Consider the following 10746-nt stretch of genomic DNA (forward strand, 5'->3'; position numbering starts at 1 on the left):
GATCGATAAGATTTATTCCAAATATCCAAAAAAACACAATATGATCTTTGTATATGTATATGTATATGTATATATACATGATATGTGTTCCAAAGCTCAAAGACCTAATATGATATTTTTCAGAAAATATCCCTCAATAATATATATCGTCATGAGCTATAAGGATATTTAATCAAGTGGTTTTGTAATATCGAAAATATCGAGTCTTTAAATGAATACCCACTTGAATCAAAAATATTTAACTATTAGCAAAACTTTTCTCAAGTAGTGATCTTTTCAAAACAATCTATATGAAGTTGAGTCTTCAGATGACAGAGCGTACACTTCAGTCTTCTAAAGTTGACAATTCAGACTTCTGGACAAGGACTTCGTTCTTAAGAACATAACACTTTCTAGTTTTTTCATTTTAGTTTTAAAAATATGTTTTGCTCTCTTTCTTTGCTAAGTCCATAAATATGCCCTAAAGATTTTCATGAGATGCATGAGTCCGAAGGTTAGTCTAAGGTATATTTTGAACTTCGAATTAAATTATATGAAATATGTAAATACATTCAGTTCTAAATACCAATTCCCATGACGATCTTGAACTTGCCACTTGCATCTTCATTCTTCAACTCTTTTAATTCCATAGATTGTGCCAAGATGTATATACTTTAGTCTTAATGGCTTCTATGAAATATGTAAATACATTCAGTTCTAAATACCCATTCCCATGACAATCTTGAACTTGCCACTTGCATCTTTATTCTTCAACTCTTTTAGTTCCATGGATTGTGCCAAAATGTATATACTTTAGTCTTCATGGCTTCCATGACTTTCTAGCCTTCCGTGCATGCTAAATATTGTTCCTATTCACAATCTTAATGCACAGATCAAATACCAAGTGATTTGTCATTATCAAAATAGGATTGGACTCATAGAATCAACACCACCCTTTTTGCCCCTTTATCCACTTCGGTACTAGTTTCCATTACACCGTCATTCATCTTTGGTTTCCATATTTTTTTTTCTTTATATTTTCCCTCAAATCTTTGTTTCTCTCCTACCCTATAAATAATTGAGGTATGTCCTTGTTAGTAACATTTGGAGCAGAAAAAATTCATTTTTCATATTTGGCCTCTTGCCAAATACATTGTTTCAGAGATAAAACAAGAGGAAATCTCTTAACTGGCTCCATCGTCAGGTCGACTTCCACGCAAATACGTGCCCCCGAGGCTCTCGTACAGTTAATTGTTACATTATCAGTCCTAAGATAACAACCAAGACGAGTCGTTATAATTTGAAGAAAATTCGCTCAGTAAAGTTGCATTGGTAACCCCAGTAAGAAAATCCATTGAGGAGCCAATGGAGATTCTTTTTTGACATCAAAATCCTTCATCCACTTAAATAGCCAAAATTAATTGACTTCCATCATTCTACCTTCCTTTGCCTACCTATGCACAAAATCACTTTCATTTTTCATGTGTACAAGCATATGATAATCATCCATAACACTGAACATTGGAATTTCCATCAAACCCCACGTTTTCACAATCAATAATCGAATTTTATAAATAGATGGCTGATTCCTCAAAAATTTCATTAGTAATGCAAAATAAAACTCTTCCTCTACCTTAACCATCTCGCTTCTGAAAAAATAAAACTCAGTTCACAATTGATATTAACTAGCAATCTCATAGGAACTTTGAACGCAGGCATCTCCACTTTTTTATTCATGGCTTGCGCATACAGCTACACTTCGGAACTAGCCTAGACGACCTTCCCCGCCGATAGTGAGGCCATCGGAGGGGGAACGAACCTTCCCAACCACCCAAGGCACCAACGAGCCGACGCCGACCTACAATATATGAAGATTAGACTTAGAGTTTTCTAGATGGGAAAGAGACTGACCTGCATTTGTAAGTGTTGTTTGTTCCTCCTTCTTCTTGGAGGCATGCAAGAACTCGCCATTCAAAGATAAGAAAAACTTGCGTGCAACGTGCAGTGGCGTATGATTAGGACCTACTGCGATGGCGTGAGTGATGAAGTGGACGGAGACAGTGGCAGTCTCCTTTTGGCATGTGGCGATGGCAATCTCCGGCAATGTGCAGCAAGTCGCGATGATGCCGGAGGGAAGCCCTAGCTTGTCTTTTTCAAGTGCGGCTGGTGTGTAGAGATCCAACCTTCTTCAAGTGCGACCGACGAAGAGCAGTATTGGAATGACAAACAACCTCTGCTGCAGGAGTAGATTTTAAATATTTTGGATAAATTTTATTTATGCCTACTAAATTTTTGGAATATGATACTCCACCCTTTTAATTTTTCAAAAACTACTAAAAAAATAATTTTATTGATACAATGAACTTTTCATTAATCAATGCTTAGTCAACCACAAATAGGTGAAAAAATGAATTTTACCTTTAATAAATGATATTTTTAAATAGAATTAATTTAATAATTTTAAGTTGAGAAAATCAGTTACCGTAATGTCTTGAAAACTGAATAAGTGAATCTAGTCCAACTAGTCTACTCGGTTTGGCTCGACTAATTGACAAACGACATGATAAAATAATTCTATTACTATTTCACTTTTTTAGAAATTTTAAAATTACTAATAAATCATAAAAATATGTCTAGTAATTATAATGTTATAGAATGTTTTTTATATGTAATTTTCATACAAAATTAATGATTAAACACACTATAAAGTGAATAGAACATATACAGTTGACTTTTTTTAAAAATATAAGTAACCTATCATAGTGTTAAAGAAAAAGTAAATTAAAATTTCAAGATTTATACTTCAGAGAACAAAATTTATGAAGTTGAATCTTAGATCTTTTGTGTGTAAAATATGAGTACTAAATGAATAAAAACTCAAATTTATATTAATTAATTAACTTTTGTTCAAGTCAATTCACTGATTTTTCTTAATTTTATCTAAATTGCAATGTTATTAAATATGATAATACTTACTTAAAAGGCAAAATTGTGATTCAACCAACCAGTTGATCCGAGCCCATTCTTAAACTATATTTTATTTTTTAAATGTGTTTAGTTGTTTAATTTGCATACTAATATATATTTTGAAATGTTATAATTATCTAAGTTTTTTTTTGAATTATTAGAATTATTTTTTATTTATATATTTTATAATTTTTTGAAATAATAATTTGATTGTGTTGTCTTACTTATGTGAAATGATTGCCTAAAACTAGTTGAATCAATTAAACCAATCTACTTAAGAATTGAGTGTTCGATTCACTTGTCCAATTTTAAATCATTGTACTTAACTCGCCAATTTCCCTAACTTAACTTATTGAATTAATGTCATTTTTCATATTTATCTTGTTATGATTGAACATAAAAAAGAAGAGTAAATGATTTTGGGATTTTGAGAGCTTAGGAAATGATTTATACCAGAATATAAGAATTAGTTAGGATAAAGATATTAGATGGAAAGGTTAGATTAGGTTTAGGGAAGTATAAGATTTTGTATTATAACTTGGAGACAGAAATCTCTTGGTAGACTTCTATGATTTTTTGATTCAGTCGATGGTCTCAGAAAATCATGGTAAATCCATCAACGGTGATGTTTCTTAGCCGTGAGATTGGTCCTTATATGGAGATTTTTGATTTTTATTGGATTTAATTTAATGATTATGCTGTTTGGAGTTATGATAAGGAATACTTATCTCTTCTCTATCCTATTTTTTAGGATGGATCCTGGAAATGAGAATGTAAAGGATGAAAGAAGAGAGGATTCAGTGACTTCTAGTGAAGAAGAAATAGATACCTCTAAGGTGTTGTGGGGTATCGCCCGTCAGGTTAAGGCAGAGATGAAGAAGGATCCAAAAGAACATAACTGCCCACCTGCAAGACAGGGCTGCAGCATTAAGGAATTTATAAGGATGAACCCTCCAGCCTTTACAAAAGGACCTGATCATGTGGCTACAGAGAATTGGGTACAGGAAATAAAAGAGATCATGGTTGTACTTAACTGCACGGACGAACAGAAGGTTCGTTATGCGGCATTCAAGATGACTGGTGAGGTGAAGCACTGGTGGCTTTCTGCGAAGTTGGTAGAGGATCAAAGGGTGGTAAAGATAACTCTTACCTGGGAGAGATTCAAGGAGTTATTCTTTGACAGGTATTTTCCTTCATCTGTCAGAGAAAAGAAGATTGAGGAGTTTACTAATCTGACCCAGGGGCATATGATGGTTGTGGAGTATGCGGCTAAATTTGTGGAATTGTCATGTTTCGCTCCATTTCTGATTCCAAATGAAGTAAGGAAAGTTAGGAAATTTGAGAAAGGATTGAGGCGCAGAATCTACGAGCTGGTGGTCGGGTTTCAGGTCTAGAGTTTTTCAGAATTAGTAATCTGAGGCCAGTCAAGGATCAGCAAAGAAAGGAAAAGAAGCACTGGGCTCTGTATGCCCAAAGTGTAATAAGAGGCATAAGGGCGAATGTTGGTTTCGCACTCTGAATTGCTATTGGTGCGGTAAGCCAGGGCATATCAAGAAAAATTGTGGGGAACCATTGCCTATGGTGTCTATTCAGAATCAGGACCGGGGAAAACAGCAGGTACCACTTCGAAGAGGTGCTCCACCCCAACTGTATACCCTTTGAGCTAAGGAGGATGCCATCGGAGAAGCAGGTATGAGATTATATTTAAGAAAGTGATGATTTAATTTAATGAAGAATGATTAAATGACTTATATAATGATATGTATGTTGAGCTCTTATAGTTGTAGTTAGCAAATGAATTCAAGTAGAGTGAAAGGATAATTAGTTAGCAAAATTTCGAGGATGAAATTTCTTAAGGAGGGGAGAATGTAACGACCCAGAAATTAAAACTATAAATAATTGGGAAATATAACAAATGGAAAGGATTATAAGGGGAAAAAGGGAAGAAATTGGAGAAGGAATAGCAGGTCTCGTCGACGAATGTTCTATCTTCATCGACGAGTGTCCTTCTAGGGATCGTCGACGAATTTTGTTCCTCGTCGACGAAGGAATCCCGATAGAGTAAATTTTAAACTCTGAATTTTGTCAACAAAAGTGTCTTCTCATCAACAAAGTATCTTCAGTGGCTCGTCGACGAACCCACATATCTCGTCGACAAATCCACGTGGTAGCAGTGTTTATAAAAAGGTCCAAGGTTGCTTCCACGCGAAGAAAATGATTTTTCTCCATTTCTCTCTCTAGAAATTCAGTTTCTCTCCCTTCTCTCTTCGATTTTGGGCTGGATTTGACCCAATTTGACAATCTAGAACTACCATGAGGTTCGTAGGATCATTCTCTGCAAGGCTGTAGGAGCTGATCGTTGGTTTGAAAGGTTTGGGAAACATCCCAAAATTAGGGTAAGTGAGTTATTTTGGAAATCTCTTAACGAATATTGTTATTTAGAGCCTAGGAAGTATTAAATAAGTATTTTTCTTAAGATTTGAGTCAGTTGGGGTTTATTTAATTAAACTATGGTTTCTGATTCAGGGTCCAAGTGAACGCTGTAGGTATCAATTCGGGGATCCTGTCGACGTAGTTCAGAAGTCAAGTAAGGGAAAATTCTATATTAAATCAGGTTTCCATGAATTAAATGAAAATGGACTATGTTATATATGTATATAAGTTTTCTTGTGGGTATAAAATGTCAATCATGTAAATTATGTTTTATGAGCTTAGGGCTGCTTATTTAGCTATGTATATGTGAAAATGAACCAATGAAAGTGAATAATATCTTTAGGATAATTATGTAAGAAATGACAGGTATATCTTTAATATATGAATACTAAGAGTTGATTGGCCTATTTTACAGGAATATATATGAATTCTACTACTAAATTGTGTGGCATGAGTAAATGTAAGTTCTGTGTAAATGTATGTTAAATGTATGAGATATAGGCTAAGTAAAGCATTAAGAATAAAATATGATATGGACTATGCTTCTTATGTATGTTAATGCAACCATGTAAATGTAAGACAGCTGAAAAGAGTCATGTTAGCAGATTCTAGCACATTTCTATGTAAACTAACGGATGATAGCAAAAAGGAGCAGTAGACTAACTGATGATGGCTAAAGACCAGTTGTAGTATGAATGAAAGAAAGGAAAATGCAATGAAATGTCAATGAAATGATAATAAAATGAAATGTGAAATGTGAACGATATAAATGGAAAGAGTCACTTAATGTAAAATGCAATGTAATGTTTAAGTTATGAACATGAATAGATGTCAATGGTTGAGTAATGACAAAAAGAGTAATGTATTATGTTATTAGAAGTATTTAGGCTATTAGAACATGTTACAATTGGGTGAGGCGTACTCTTCGCTTGAGGGCTTGCTGAGAAAGGCGAGTGCGCTAGTAACTTTAGATGTGGTAGTAGCTGTATAACATACTAGGGCAAAAGGAACCTATTTGTATAGCTGGGTAGATTTCCCTATCCTTGGGGCCTTCGCTAGTAAACTTTTGTTGAACTGTGTGAGTACAAGATCAATCTAATACTTGAGGGCTTACTGAGTAAGGTGGGTGCCCTGATATGCTTCAGTAGTGACCTTCGGGTTGCCTACGTATCATAGTAGAGGGGTGCTACTTGTATGGGTGGGTAATCACCCCTATCCTTAGGTAATCTCGTGGGTTAAATCTTTTGTGTGTGTTTGGTTAGGCTCAAAGAATGATTTTAGTGTTTATGATAATGTTTTGCAAATGTTATTAAAATGATATCTATAAATCTCATGTTAGTCACACACTATTTTAATATATTGTTTCTTCCCTTACTGAGATGTGTCTCACCCAAATATGATTATTTCTTTTTCAGGACATCCTCGAGGTCGAGCTTTGAGGGCTCGAGGGTTTATAGCATTTGTAAAGAGAAAGGGTATATTTTTTTTTATATACTATGGGGTTGTATAAAGTTAAAGTTTATGTTTTATGTTTTATGTTTTTATGTTTTAAGTATGTTGAGGAATGAATGATTGTGAATACTGGTTTTGTGGATTGAGTTTTTTAGAGATATGTATATATGGAAATGCAGGTGATGGATGGTTAATATGGATTATAGATAGAAATAGTAAACTCTGGTATTATGATATTATATTTATGGAGATTATATTTATATTTTCTGCTACGTATATATGGATTATGGATTATCAAGTATAACGCACCGGAGCCGAGTTTAAGGGTTCGGTCTGTTACACAAAGATTTCTTAGTAATCCTTGGAAATTTAGGGAATGAAGTATCATATTAAGTAAACTCAAGGGGATGGTACGGGCTACCGAGCCTGATATAATTGTACTCCTAAACCCTACTTGGATTACGTACACCAAGACTATAGGTTTGCATAATCTAAGTCTAACTTAGAGGCCAAGAAATCTATAGTAGTTAGGTGATTTAAGCACACCTATCAAATAATAGGTTAGTGGCGACTCTGTTGTATTTTTTTTTTTTTTTTAAGATCACTTTATCTCAACACAAACTTCTAACCAACTAAAAAGAAAAAGATTAATAACAAACCCTCTTTGATGCCATTCAACTAAAATGGATTAAATTGAACTTGTAATTAGTTTGGATCAAACCAATATCCATTTTAGTGAAAACATGACTAGATAAAAATTCATAAAATAAGGTATCAATTTGAAATTAATTTTTTTGAAATTAATTTTCATTTCAATATATTATTTTTATTTAGAATAGATATTTTCTCATTAAAAATATATTTAAAAACACTAACATTTCATGAAGTTTAACAAAAAAACATGGACTTCTCCTTAGCTTTCAAAAATTTTATACACTTACCCCAAAATTTTGCTAAAAAAAAGGCAAGTCTCCCTTATATTAGGATTATAAATAAGCTAATTTCGTGGACTACTTGGTGTTTGACTCAAATAAATGATTTGCTTGAACTCATTTATTTAATTAAATGGGTCGAGTTGATGAAGTCATACTCAACTTGCTAGGTGTCATAGACCCCCAGATTAGACTCAACTAAGGGGCCGCGCAGCACTCGTTGAGACTCTCCCCAACAGAATCAACCAATAATCACTTGTTCAAACCTGCAAATGTGAGTATCACATAAGTCTTGGCAACCACTCATAATCATGAAATATTAATATAGACATCGATGGATCAAGAAGGCAAGAGCATTCAAGCTTAATGATAAAATAGATACTACTTATTTTATTCAAGTAAGAGAACACCATACAAGCCATAACAGAAGTAATTTGATATTCATTTACAAATCCCTAGAGAATACATGTAAAGTCATCTCTCTCCCCCATTAAATCCCCATTACATTGTCACCCCCTAACATTCTCCCCCACTCATTCTATCGACCACCTCATTGATTTTTTGTAAAAAGAGTCTTCAATCTTCAAGTTCTATTGTTGTTGTCTTGAAGTTCATGAGTTCTTGGATCTTCTGTGTGGGCTACTAAAAGTCTTCTGTCGTGTCACCACCATTCTTCTCTTAACCAAGTGTTGTTGTTGACAACCTTCATCATTGCTGACTCTATCTGCAAGGATCTTCACTACGTTTTCGGCTACTATCTTCATTTATAGAAGGGTTGATCTCCCACATTTTTATCTATACTGATCTACTTCATGGACATAAGGCTCTCCGAGAACCGGATCTCCAGCTTCAAACTGTCAAGGTCATGTAGGCTATTCATCTATCACCACCTCAACAAGACATGATTAGTTGCAATATATTTCACAAAAATTACTGCAAAAGTAATGCATCTAATAGGAAACATAAGTTCACAAAAAGTTGCAAGTATTTTTCCCCCATTCCACTCACTAATTGGGCTCTTAAGGACTCCCCAAAAGCCTTAGGGCGCCCACCATACACTTCTTTTCACCCAAATCAGTGTTCAAGATTTTTGTTCCCTCTTGGATTGTTTTCAAGGCATTCAAGGCCTTTTTCTTAAGGCATTATGCTACCGGATGGGGCCCCATGCACATAAAACAAGCAAGTAGCAGTCGATGCACCCCACTCCTTGCATCTTTGTCATTCCAGTCTCTCGTTGTTTTGGGTCCCTTATCACCTAAGAAGCTATTAGATCCCTTGTCGCTTTCCCTACATGTAGATCTAATCACTCTAGAAGATCTTTGTTCATGATTGTCAGATGTTGAGTATTTCATCTTCTAAGAACCATTTGAGTAGTCATTTAATTGTCCACTTGTTGCAAGGGTCTGGCTTGAGAAATCCTCCAATCATTTAGCTGCTACAAGAGTCGAGGGAAGATCATGAATCCCTTGTCTTTGCAGCTCATTCTTTGGCCATGATTTGAGTCCTCAAAGAAAATGGAAGACACTGTCAAAATCTATCATATCCTTGATGTCAAGCAGTAGGGCCTGTGAGAGATATGGTGTGATCCCAAGAGGGGGGTGAATTGGGAATTAAAAATATTTTGCTAATTTAAACTTCACCGATTCACCATATTAAATCTCATTTAAGAATTAAAGCGTGTATGAAAAATAAGAATGACAATAAATAAACATCCATACACATGTGAAAATTAAAGTATGGAATTTAAATGAGAGAGAGAGAGAGAGAGAGAGAGAGAGAGAGAGAGAGAGAGAGAAATACACACACACACACACACACAAAAAAGATTTGTTACTGAGGTTCGGCCAATCTTGCCTACATCCCAGCCTCAAGCCAAACCAGTTTAGAGGATTCCACCACCTTTTCTCACTTACCAAGTGGAGCGATACCTGTAGTGACACGAAGAATAATAATATTTTAATAATAAGAGGGAGAGAAAATAGAAACAAAAACAGAATGAGGTCATAGACTTTGTCGACGACAAAATATCGAGAGAGGGTCTAGGGCGGTCTGAATTTTGTAGACGAATACAGGACTTCGTCGATGAAGTCGACGAAATTACTAAAGATTCGTCGACGAAGTGACGTGGCTCGTCGACGAATCTGACAGTATAAAAGGAGGAAAATCGAGATTTTTATCAATTCTCTCGCCGCTCTCTCTCTCTCCTACAACTCTCTCTCCCTTCTCTCTTCATTTTAGGCCCCACCAGTCGCCGGATCGACGATCCGAAGCTACCACGACGCTTCTGGTGAAGTTCTCTACCCATCTACCAGAGCGGATCATCGGGAAATCGGAGTTGGAAATCATCCCAAATTCAGGGTAAGGCCTTTTAGTCTCCTTTTGGCCTTGTGGTAGTTATAGGAAATGATACAGGCAGAAAAATACTGATGTTTAGTTCTGAAAAATATTGGTTTCAGGGTATTTTGTAGGAGACCCTGCGGGTATCTGGATAAAGTACAATAGGGGTTTTTCAGAGATAAGGTAAGGGATATATGCTATGTTAGGCAATTTCTAAATATTATGCAGTGTATTTATTTATGAAAATTATATACTTAAGTATGGTGTGGCTTGAGAATATGTATGTAGTATGGGAGTATGTTTTATGAATTGTAGTTTCATGATTTTATGTATTTCAGTGCTATGATTATGTGAATTACAGTACCATGATTTTACAGATTTTAACACCATGATTATACGAATTACGGATACAGTATTATGATTACGTAGTTTCAGTATTATGATTTACAGAGTTTAAAACATGTCATGTTTTCTATTACCATAACATTCAAAGTATATAGACAGAGCATTTACAGAATATATAGACAGTTATACAGAGATAGCATCGAGATGCTACAGTTATAGTATGTACAGAACAGAAAGATAGCGTTATGGTAATTTTGAAAACATGATGAAAACAGTGAAAGAGTATATATATGAATATGTA

The sequence above is a fragment of the Malania oleifera genome, chromosome 2 (genome assembly GCF_029873635.1).
Source record: "Malania oleifera isolate guangnan ecotype guangnan chromosome 2, ASM2987363v1, whole genome shotgun sequence".
Classification (NCBI taxonomy): Eukaryota; Viridiplantae; Streptophyta; class Magnoliopsida; order Santalales; family Ximeniaceae; genus Malania; species Malania oleifera.